The sequence below is a fragment of the Oryzias melastigma genome, linkage group LG15 (genome assembly GCF_002922805.2).
Source record: "Oryzias melastigma strain HK-1 linkage group LG15, ASM292280v2, whole genome shotgun sequence".
Lineage (NCBI taxonomy): Eukaryota > Metazoa > Chordata > Actinopteri > Beloniformes > Adrianichthyidae > Oryzias > Oryzias melastigma.
In genome coordinates this window covers 29859387-29871418 of record NC_050526.1, presented here as the reverse complement: position 1 = coordinate 29871418, position 12032 = coordinate 29859387, and the positions used below count along the sequence as shown (strand labels likewise).

Below are 12032 nucleotides of genomic sequence, written 5' to 3'. Positions count from 1 at the left end.
CTGTATCTTTGAACAAGCCCCGCCCCCCAGCGTTCCAAACAGGAAGTACCTGCTGGCTCCCATAGAGTTCCGTGCAGAAACAATCAGCTGTTCTCAGTCGTTCTGTTAACATTCGGACTCTGAAACCTTATGAACATCCGACTGATAATCTGATCTTTTTATGATATTTTTATGATGTTTCTGTTGCTCTAAACGGACCAATCAGATGCCTCCGTAGAAGTGGGCGTTCTCCCGTCAAACATTTGAGATGTCTGATTCTCCAGAATCCACTTTCATGGGTGGGGTGTGGCCTTCCAGCTCCCTCCTGAATGGCGATAGCGGTTGCCGTAGAAACCGACTCGGACCAATCTCTGCTCACTGGTGCATTCTGGTTCCAACATGGCGGTGTTCGTATTCAAAGAAATAGCGTCAGAGGTGACTATGTGGTTTCGTTGGAGCTGGAAGTTTGTCGTTTTCTAGGGATGACGCTGACTCCGCCCACTTCTCTTACACAGTCAGTGGTTTGAATGTGGCTGAAGGGGGGCGGGCTCGTTCTGATTGCTCAGCCCCTCTGACCGACTGACTGTTTCTGCCCCCCCCAGGTTCATTAACGCCAGGAGGAGGATAGTCCAGCCCATGATCGACCAGTCCAACCGAGCAGGCAAGTCTCCTATTGTTACTGTTTTCAAGTCGCGCAGGCAAAAGCCGTCCTCACTCCATGCACCCGGAGGCCCCCCCACCGGTAAATAAAGGAATGCCGCCCCTCAAAACGTGGCCACATTAACATGAATCCAGTTGGAGTGGCTGAATCGGACTAAATCATGAGTGCATTTTCCTTCTGGCTGACCCCGTCCCACACCACCTCCACCCCCCTCCTGGTGCATGGCTTGGTTTGGACTGTCGTAAACTTTATTACCTGTAATAGGGGTCAGAGGTCAGGCTGGCATTAGGGGGCGCAGTAAAGTTCAAAGGCACTGAGGCGGGCTGAGGTCCTGCTTTTGCTTGACCGGCCCCCGAGCCGCCTAAACGGGAGGTAAGTGGTTTTGTATGGGAGAGAACAATGGGCGGGGGGGCACGGCGAGGGGGGCGCGGTCAGGTTTCACTGCTGCTCAGTTTGGGGCTGCGTCTGTGAGATAAAGCTCTGTTTCAGCCCGTGAGAGCGGCGGCGGTCCGCTTTGTTCAGGGTTCGAACCTGTGACGTCACTGCTGTGCACAAGCGTGTCGGCATCCATCTCAGTTTAGAAACCTGACGGTATTTTACCTCCATGTTTTTACTAACTAATCCGTGGTGTGTTTAATGGCTTGTAAAAAGCTGGGACGTTCCAGCAGCAGCTCATGCTCTGCAGAGAAACGCCACGTTGTTCCGTTTTCTCGGCAGTCGGATCATTTCTGGAAGAATTCTCTCAGAATCAACAAGATTTACAACCTGCATTAAAACATGTCCTTCCACTTGTTGAGAAAGTAATCAGATTACTCTCTACTGATGATGGGAAAACCCAAGTGTCCCAGGTTTTTGACAGCACTGGAATGGAGCATGGAGTTGGGCTGATGGCGGACAGAATCCGTTTTTGTTTTGTTTTTTTAGAACTCCTTGAATATTTCGTAACTGTTTTAAAGATTTTGTTTGGCACAATCGAAACAGTTTTTATCCTCCAAATCAGTTCTCTTCATTGCTCTTATTCTTAGGAAAACAGTCAGATCAAAGTCAGAGGCTCACATGTAGATCCCTGTGGAACTCCAGATCTAAAAGCATCTGGGAGTAAATCATTTCTGCTTTTATTTTGAAATTTGTGACTCATTTCTGCTGTAGTTTCAGGTTTGTTTTTGTCTTTCAAAGTAAGTAAAACATTTTACAGACACATTTTGCTTTGAAGAAGAGAACGGTTCTGCTGATGAGGTTCATTCTCCCTCTCCGTAAACCGTATTACATCCGGACGTCCCGGAAGCTTTCCAGCATCAGTCTGACCCCTCCTGCATTAGCGGCGGTGGCGGCACCGAGCGGAGCGTCGGGCGCTGTTGCGTGCAGCATCCAACAGATGATCTGACTCCGGCCGCTGAGCCTTAATTAAATCACTAATTGATCATCCCGCCCCCTCCTTCAATCCCTCCGTCCCCACCCTCCCTGTTTTCTCCAGTAAGTCAAGGAGCGCCCTACAACCCAGATGGTCAGCCGATGGGGGGCTTCGTCATGGACGGCCAGCAGCACATGGGAATCAGACCACCTGGTAAGGCCTCCTCTGCGTCTGTCCTCCTGCTCCTCCTGAAGGTGTAGGCCATACTTTCTTCTCACAAGCATTATGGGATGTCTGTGCAACTTCTACCCCCCAACCACATGGACCCACAGAGGAACCCCCCTTCAAGTATTCCTAATAAATCACAACTTTGTGTCTTCCAGGGCCGATGGGTGGAATGGGCATGAACATGGGCATGGAAGGTCAGTGGCACTACATGTAGCCCCTCCCTCTCGAGTCCGACCAATCACCACCCAGATGGGAATGTGAGTACGACATGTGATACGACATGTTATCGATACGACATGTGATACGACATGTTATCGATACGACATGTGATACGACATGTTATCAATACGACATGTGATACGACATGTGATACGACATGTTATCAATACGACATGTGACTCGTCTGATGGTTTTAGAAAACAGGATTTCGGGGAACAAAAGTTTTTCCTAATCAAAGCGTCTGGAAATCCTTTCTTTCTGTTTAAGTCTGAATGGGTTTCAGGTTCAGACTGGATCGTGGTCTTAAGTGGTTTTCCTGGGTCCGCCCCCCTCAGTCCACCATAGAGACATGTGGTCAGCTTTTTCTCTCCGGTCTGTTAGTCTGTCACAGAAAACAAATGTTTTCCTCCCAGAGGAGAAGAAACAATGTCACTTTGCTGCAAGCTGTTCGGTTGTCCTGTAGGGGTCTGTGGTTTTTTTGGGTTGTCCGGCTCGTGGAGGGTCATATACTGAAGCAGTTGCAACTTAAAGGAAGCGTGGATGTGTCTTGACGTTCTTTGGTTGCTTGTGCAATCACCTTAAGTGGCGTCATGAAAATGGAACATCCCATTGTCATGCGTGTGGTAAATGTATCATGAAGTATTCGTAAGGATAATAGACGTTCTGACGAATGGATGAAGCTGTTGTCTGGTGTCCTTACTCCACACTCAAACTAGTGATGGCTGTGGCCATCAAATCCATATATAGAAACACAATAGCCTTTGGCTTAAACTGTGACCCATAATAAAAAAAACTTTTATCTGGGGTCACAATAACAGACTGCTGTAAAAGCATCAGTAATATTAACACATTTACTATTCTAGTATGATGACATTTGATTGACTCAGAGCGCTTTGTTTCTGAGAGGATGACAGTAATAGTAACAGTAATATTAACATAAATAGTAATAGTAATAATAATAATACTAACAGTAATAGGAACAACAACAATAACACCAACAGTAACAGTAATAATAATAATACCAACAGTTACAGTAGTAATACTGACAATAACAGTAATAATAATACCAACAGTTACAGTAATAACACTAAAGTAACAGTAATAATAATAATACCAACAGTTACAGTAGTAATACTAACAATAACAGTAGTAATACTAACAGTAATAGTAGTAACACCAACAGTAACAGTAGTAACAGTAACACTAACAGTAGTAATACTAACAATAACAGTGGTAACACTAACAATAACAGTAGTAACACCAACAGTAACAGTAGTAATACTAACAGTAACAGTAGTAACAGTAACAGTAGTAATACTAACAATAACAGTAGTAATACTAACAATAACAGTAGTAACAGTAACATTAACAGTAACAGTAGTAATACTAACAATAACAGTAGTAACACTAACAGTAACAGTAGTAACACTAACAGTAACAGTAGTAACAGTAACAGTAGTAATACTAACAGTAACAGTAGTAACACTAACAGTAACAGTAGTAACAGTAACAGTAGTAATACTAACAGTAACAGTAGTAACACTAACAGTAACAGTAGTAATACTAACAGTAATAGTTGTAACACTAACAGTAAAAGTAGTAATACCAACAGTAACAGTAGTAACACCAACAGTAACAGTAGTAACACTAACAGTAACAGTAGTAACACTAACAATAACAGTAGTAACACTAACAGTAACAGTAGTAATACCAACAGTAACAGTAGTAACACCAACAGTAACAGTAGTAACACCAACAGTAACAGTAGTAACACTAACAGTAACAGTAGTAACACTAAAAATAACAGTAGTAAAACTAACAGTAACAGTAGTAACACCAACAGTAACAGTAGTAACACCAACAGTAACAGTAGTAACACTAACAGAAACAATAGTAATACTAACAGTAACAGTAGTAACACTAACAATAACAGTAGTACCACTAACAGTAACAGTAGTAACACCAACAGTAGCAGTAGTAATACTAACAGTAACATTAGTAACACTAACAGTAACAGTAGTAACAGTAACAGTAGTAATACTAACAGTAACAGTAGTAACACTAACAGTAATGGTAGTAATACTAACAGTATTAGTAGTAATGCTAACAGTAACAGTAGTAACACTAACAGTAACAGTAGTAACACCAACAGTAACAGTAGTAATACTAACAGTAACAGCAGTAACACTAACAGTAGTAATACTAACAGTAACAGAAGTAATACTAACAGTAACAGTAGTAACACTAACAATAACAGTAGTAACACTAACAGTAACAGTAGTAACACCAACAGTAACAGTAGTAACACCAACAATAACAGTAGTAATACTAACAGTAACAGTAATAATACTAGCAATAACAGTAGTAACACTAACAATAACAGTAGTAACACCAACAGTAACAGTAGTAATACTAGCAATAACAGTAGTAACACTAACAATAACAGTAGTAACACCAACAGTAACAGTAGTAACACTAACAGTAACATCATGGATGTCCTCAGGTCATGATAATATTTCCTCTAACATGTTTTGACTCTCGTTCTAAAGGATGACGAGGATTTCCTGAACGGTTCCGTTTTCTTCCTTCAGGCTCCGGTCGTCAGTTAAAATAGATTCTTCTTACGTCACAACTCTTTGTCCGGATGAGGAAACATTGGGCTTGTTTTCACTAAAGTGGGATGGACACAGATGATGAGAAAGAGGACAGGAACATTTGGGAGAGGGGATGGAGGGGGCAGGTACCACGTTGCCATAGCAACAGACCTGATTGGCAAAAGTGCAAGCAGGTTGTTGCTGATGCAAGGAGAAGTGAGCGTCCCCTTAAGTGTCATAAATCTGCCAGGTTGGTGCATAAGACACATTAATACCCCCCACCCCCATCACCTGTCTGTCTGACTCCTCTTCTTCTTCTTCTCCATCTCTTTCACACAACACCTTCCTCTGTTTTTTCCACCTCTTCCTCTCACCCCCTCCCCCCTCTTGCCCCAGGGCCAAACAGACTCCCACATAAATCTGGATGCACGCTGGCGTGCTGTTGTGGCGCTGCAGAGTGTAAACGTGCTCAATGGCGGCCGATTGTTTTCGCACATTTCTACGTGAAATCGCCGCGGCGGCTGATGTTTGCAGGTCTGCACCGCTGTACATGTGCATGTGTCTGTGCATGGTAATAGGATTACTCCTGCCAGCGAGGTGGGGGATGGGGGGCAGAAAGTTGTGCAAAATGGAGGAGGTAGCCGGCAGGGCCTAATTGACTAGATCTAAATTAAATATGCCATCAGCAGAGCTGTGACCAATGGATTTGACTTATTCAGTTTACAAAAATAGAGACCATTAACCCGCCGCACAATCCAGCGTGTGTGTGCGCCGCCGTGGAAACACGCCACTCTTGTTTCCAACTAGACAGAAAATCTGGCGGCGGCAGAGCGCGGGCCAGGTTGGCGGCACGGAGGAGGCGGGAGCGGCGTGTGATGCGGCGGTTGTCCGCGTCCGAGCAGCTGCCGGCCCTCCCAGCAGACCGCGCTTTAAACAGCCTCAATTTGCCGGCTGGATCCCGTAATTGGGCCACCAGAGGAATCCTCAGTGAGATGGGGGGGCGGCGGAGGAGGAGGTGGCAGGAGTCAACACCAGCCATGAGCGAACCGCCGTCACTGCTGCGGTTTGTAGGTCAGTCCAGCATTTCATGACCAATCAGACGGTCAGGACGGGGGGTAAGGGGGGCACGTTATCCTTTAAGGTTTTGAGGGAAGACCGGTTCCAGCTTTCCGGACCCTCAGCTGGGCGGTGGAGTCGGTACAGATCCCCCTGTCAGTGATGGAGTCATTCTTCCCTCCTCCCTTCATTTATCCCTCCAAACGAAGAGTTGTGAAAAAAATAGTGTCTCAAATTTCAGACGTCATCAATCATCATCGGTCTGCTAGCGTTAGCGTGGAGCTTCCAGCGCTTGAATATACATAACAACAGCGGTTTTAAGACTTTGAAAATATCATGCCACAACAAAAAGTCACACTTACATGTAAATGTAAACGTCTGTGCTTCAGAGCGCACGCACGTGAAGAAAAGCGGTTTAGCCTCACAATGGAGGACTTTGTTTCCCTCCGTTTAGAGGATCGGATATTAAAAACACATTTCCCGGACACTCTCACACTGAAACTCCAGCAAACGGAGGGGAGAAGGGAAGAATTCGGATTGGGCCTTGATGTCACTGTTACTGGAGCGGGACGTCAGACGACATAATTCCTCAGTCCACACGGGGGGTTACTGACCGCTGTCACAGAGAACCGCTCGCCGTGCTAACAACAGATGCTAACTTCATTTGTGTTTTTGATTTGTTTTTGCTTTTACTTCAGTATGTCGTTCTACTGCGACACAAATGGAAGCTGCTGGAATTCTGACATCATTCCCGTTCCGTCCTCGTCGGCTTCTGGGCGATTCGCGTGGCTGCTGCCCACCGCTGGGCAATATGTCTTGCATGTGTTGTCCACCAGTTTCCCTTGGGATTAATAAAGGATAATTGATTGATTGATTGTGCCGGTGGGCGGGATCAGACTGGACCGCCAAACTGATTGTTCAGTGGGCGGAGCATTGGAACCGTTTGCACTAAAGTCTTCTGTCGTAGATTGACATGAACTCCGTTACGCAAACAGGAAGTGTACAGAGACACAGAAAAGTTTGATAGCGAACTGTCATGAACGGCTGTCTGACCCTGAAGGCCGGGGTCACGATGACTGAACCCTCCAGAGTCGTAACGCAGTGGAAACGTCAAAGTAGCCACAGATTTCACAGCCGTGATGCCACATTTGGCCTCTTCTCTTCCTTGCTAACCGTAGTTCTTAGAGTTGTAGGGTGACCTTTGACCCTGGCTCTGAGAGAGGTCATGGAAAGTGGCTCTTACAGTTCTGCTGTGACCTTTGGCGCTCAGCCTGGAGCCCGGGGTCATAATTAGTCCTGCTTAGCGTTATTCTTTCCACTCAGTGAGGATTTGGAGCTCAGATCTCCCTGAGAAACAATACACCTGTCAACAGCGATGAAGCTGACCACTCAGGCGGAAGCGGGCGGAGCCTTTGAAGGCCGCTGTGGTGACTCCAGGGTGACCCCCCGATTCTGATAAATTAGCCTGTGGCTTTAGTCTGTGGCTGAGCGAGGAAACGCCGCCGTGTTGAGGTTTCATGGTTTAACCGCCAGGAGTTGGTCCGAAACGGCTGGCCAGTCCGGTTGAACACGCTCTTACCCATAATGCATTGCTGCAGTCATTAGTCGCAAACCTGTTAGCCTTCGTCTGAGGGGGTCAAGATGCCTTCCCTTAACCCCGACCCTCCTTCCCCGGCCCCCCGACCCTTTCTTAACTTATTTCCTGCTGGATGAACTTTCCTGTTAACGAGCGTCGGAGCAACGCGGCATTGTCCGTCTCCCTGTTGATTTGGCCCCGGCGGGACCCCCCCTCGACTCAGAAATGAGGCTCAGCGATGGCTTATTAAGCAACAACCTTATTAGCGTCATCCTCGACTCGGCTTCACTCCCACCATCAAGACGGCCTCGTTACCGTGGAGGAAGACGTGCTGAGAACGCACGGCGACGGATGCCGTGGTCAATCCGCCTTCCAGAAACGGTCTGTTTTTATCTCAGCATCTCTGAGTCTTCTCATAACCAACGTCTGTGTTCACAGCTGTAATTTGATGGTGAAACACAGAACTGAGTTTGAAGTCGGGTTCACGTAATGAAACAGAAACACGGAGAGTTCATTCGTTAGCAACCGCGTAGACGTCAGTAGTTAGAGCAGCTTTGAGACTCCAAAGAACCACAGCGAGGAAACCTGGAACCCTTTCCTGGGATCAGTCCACCAAACAGAGTCCAGAAATACAGCGAGGACTCCTCCGGGAGGAGACCAGGAGAACACGGACAGAAGGGCTGACAGTCGAGTCAGAGATCCGGATTCAACGTCAGAAAGAGACTTTGGATCCGAGGAAGAGCCGAAGGAGAACCGACGTGCTGAGCAAAGAGAAAACCTCCGGATCATCCCACAACCTGCTCGAGTTCTGATGACGCACAAACACAGTCAAACATGGCAGTGGAAGCATCATGGTGTGGGAATGCTCTGCCAAAAACTCAAGAGGATAATTCCTATTTTTCCTGCAGTAAATGAAACCATGAAAGATTGGATTCAGGTATCGTGTTTCAGGTATCGTGTTTCAGGTATCGTGTTTCAGGTATCGTGGTTCAGGTATCGTGTTTCAGGTATCGTGTTTCAGGTATCGTGGTTCAGGTATCGTGTTTTACGTACTACCGGATAATCAGCCGGTCTGTCTCTGAATTTAGATCATAAACACATCAAATGTGAGTGAGGAAGGAAAAAGAGTCCAAGGAAAACCATCAGTCACTTTATTACCTTCATTTATCAACTCTAAACCGTGTTTGTAGCATGCTACACGTTAGCCGCATTAAAACGTTAGCTGCGTTAACGTTTTACAGAACCTGTGACTTCTGTTTGCAACACGTCAAAAACCGACTGACAGCAATAAAGCAAGCGACAATCTAGCTAACTCCCAACCCCAAAACACAGTCTGACACCACTACACGTTAGCCACCATGAACACTAGCTGTGTTAAAATGTTAGCCGCGTTAGCATTTCTACAATATCTGTAACTCCCATCATGGTGCGACACGTAAAACACAGACTGATGAAGATAAAACTAACAATAATGTAGCTGCACTAAACTCCCCGCCGTGTTAGTAAAACCCTCACAGTCCGACACCGCTACATGTTAGCTGCGTTAGCTCGTTCATAATAGGACCTAACCAATCATTGAGAGAGCGCCACGTTCCTCTCTAAATCGCTTCGACATCCGTAAACAAACCAGGACGAACCCTCGAGTCAGCCGCTCCGCATTGTGAGGTTCACGGTGTTTGTTAGAACAGACTTAGGCTCAAAGTTTTGGTAAAATACGGTACCTGGGGGACGGGGGGGGGACTTCTCCGTTCGGTTTAGCGTTCCCGTCTCCCATTTGCCGTCTTTCCCAACAAATGCGGATAAGAAGTTTCTTCAGGAAGTTTCTGATGTTCACTTGACCGGATTATCCAGGAAAGTCCACACACTCATCCTCGGAATCACGTCAAGTCGATCGCGTGTGTTTGCTCCTTAAATCCTGTGGATCTGGGATTACCCCCCACCCCCACCCCACCTGCTGGCTGAGATTTGTTCTGATTAAGTTTGGAGAACCTGCTGGAAGTGTCTGATTCCTCCTGCGGGTTTGATTTTGTTGGAGATGAAACACCCACCTGTCCAGAGTACACCTGTAGGGGGGCGGGGCATGTCCAGGCGTGTCCTGACAGCCGGATGGTTAACCAGTGTGATCTTCTTTCCTCAGAGCTGTGGGGACAAACCCTGGGGGGTCACGTGCGCCGGAGACCGAGGAGCTCCACTTCCTGATCCAACCCCCCACCTCCAAGACTCAACGTTAGATTTGGCTCGTCTTCAACACCCCCCAGCCCCCCCTCTGAAAAGACTCCACTTCCTCTGGTGGGCACATGACTTACCCCCCCAATCCTAAACCCACAAAAGCCCCCCCCCCATTGATTGTGATTGGAGCAGAGCCGACGGACTGGTCGCCTGCCGTGAATGTGGCACCTGAAGACTCCCTCCTCTGATTGGCGGGTTGGGGGGGTTGGCGCCGCAGCACCATCGCCCGCAGGGAGGGGGCGCTCTTTACGGACGCAGAAGCAGAGAGGATTTACTGTAAACTGTTGTACAATGACGCTGGACTCCTGTAAATGCTGTTGTATTGTTCTGCATATTATGTTGTTTCTAATAGATTTTTTTAAAAACTAAAGATGTGAACTTTTTCTTTGTTTTGGTTCGGGTTTCTTTCCACACTTCGTGGGCCGCCTGTCCGTCATCAGACCCGCCCCTCCCCCACTGAGACATCATGCATTTTTTAAAGACAGACATGAATAAATGAAAAAATGCACTCTTTTCATTTGTAGTGGCTTTCTTTGGAGATTCGCTTTAACCGGGGATTGACTGAAGCGCCGTTCACACCGCGCCGTGACGCACGGGGTTCACACTGGACATGCAGGGAGGGGCTTCTTCTTCTACAGTTTACCAGAGCATGTCTGTCACCTACAGTTGGAAGAGCCAGCTCTGTTCCGATATTTGAAAGACTCAGAATTCCATCCGGACACAAACTGGAGTTATTTCTCCTTCATGATCAATTTCTAAACACTTCCATGAACTAAAGGGAGCGTCATCCACACCTCGCTGCCAAATCAGAGTCCCTGATTGGTCAAAGTTTGACTGGTTTACCTTTGAACTTGGTTCAGTGGATGCAGGTGTTGAACCTGAAAACAATCGTAGAAAAGCCTGAAATGTGCATTCAGGAGCGTTTCCAGAGACTCTTCATTGAAAGGTTGTGTTGTGAACGTAACTTAAGTCTGTTTACAAAAGTGGAAGAGAATTTTAAAATAAATTCATCAGAAAATCTTTGTTACAACAACCTGCAACATTTGATCCAAATCATGACCCGCCCTCCAGGAGTTCGTGAAGTCTGCTAACGTCTGACTTTCCTCTGTTTTTATGGGGGATTCTGATGTTTAACAAACCTGGCAACATCTCAGACTCCTCCCTTTTTTTCTTTTCCTTTTTGAGAAGCTGGATATGAAAACAAGGAGAAGAGTTTTTGACTCGACTGAGACAGAAATGCAACCAGGGTGCACGAATAATGTGGAACGTATTTGATTTTAGCCTCAAATGTTTTTCAGCTTCAGTTTAAAGTTTAAATTGACGATTTTTTTATTCATTTTCTTACTTTGACTTCTGAGCCTTTTATGCTACATCTATAACTACAGGCTGGTTTGGTGGAGACATAAAGTTACAAGAACATTTGCAAATTGTTGTAAAAATTACATTTGTTTAATCTTGACAAACCCCTTTAAAAAGGTGTAATTCAGGAGAAACTGGGACTAAAGTGAGAAGGTTTTGTGATAAGAATGTTTGAACCTCCAGAGACAGAAAACCTCAGAGAGAAACCTTTGAAGAAGAAAACGGTTCTACATTCAAACCCTTTAGCAGTTTTTTTCCTGAATGATTTCATTTTTATTTCTTTAAAAAGTGTTTTGAAATGAGAGTGAATGGAGGCTTGTTTATGTGACCGTCCACCTGGTGGTTACCATGGGAACTGACGGCTGTACTTCCTTCAGAGGCTTCAGACAGGAAGTTCATCCTCATCATCATCACCTCTGGGTTTAATCTGAACTGATGGAGATCAGAACCGTGTTGGACGGTAAATATGAAGTCAGAGTTTTAGATGACTTTCGTTTGTTTATTGGATATTTTGAGTCTACAAACACAAACATTAAAACATTTTGAAAGATAAACTTCAATTTCTTGGTGGGTGGAGTCACTCACTTTCTTGTTGTCACGTGACTTAAGAGGGATCTACTTTGATTTTCTCAAAACTTGTTTTTTTAATGGCTTCTTAAAACGAGTCGTATTATTTAAAGTTGTATGTTTTCGATTTTCATGATGTTAAAACATAAACAAACGGGAATTTATAACAAGATAAACACTGAACTGAACTGACTGACGCGCTGCTTTACCTGC

At 45.6% G+C, this 12032-nt stretch overlaps 1 long non-coding RNA gene across 1 annotated transcript; it reads left to right on the top strand.

The window, feature by feature from the left end:
- Nucleotides 1-2109: 2109 nt before the first annotated feature.
- Nucleotides 2110-10406, top strand: LOC112139103. Its single transcript, XR_002917914.2, has 3 exons — nt 2110-2204; nt 2375-2476; nt 9802-10406. It is a non-coding gene; the product is annotated as an uncharacterized LOC112139103 (long non-coding RNA).
- The last annotated feature ends 1626 nt before the right edge of the window (nt 10407-12032 follow it).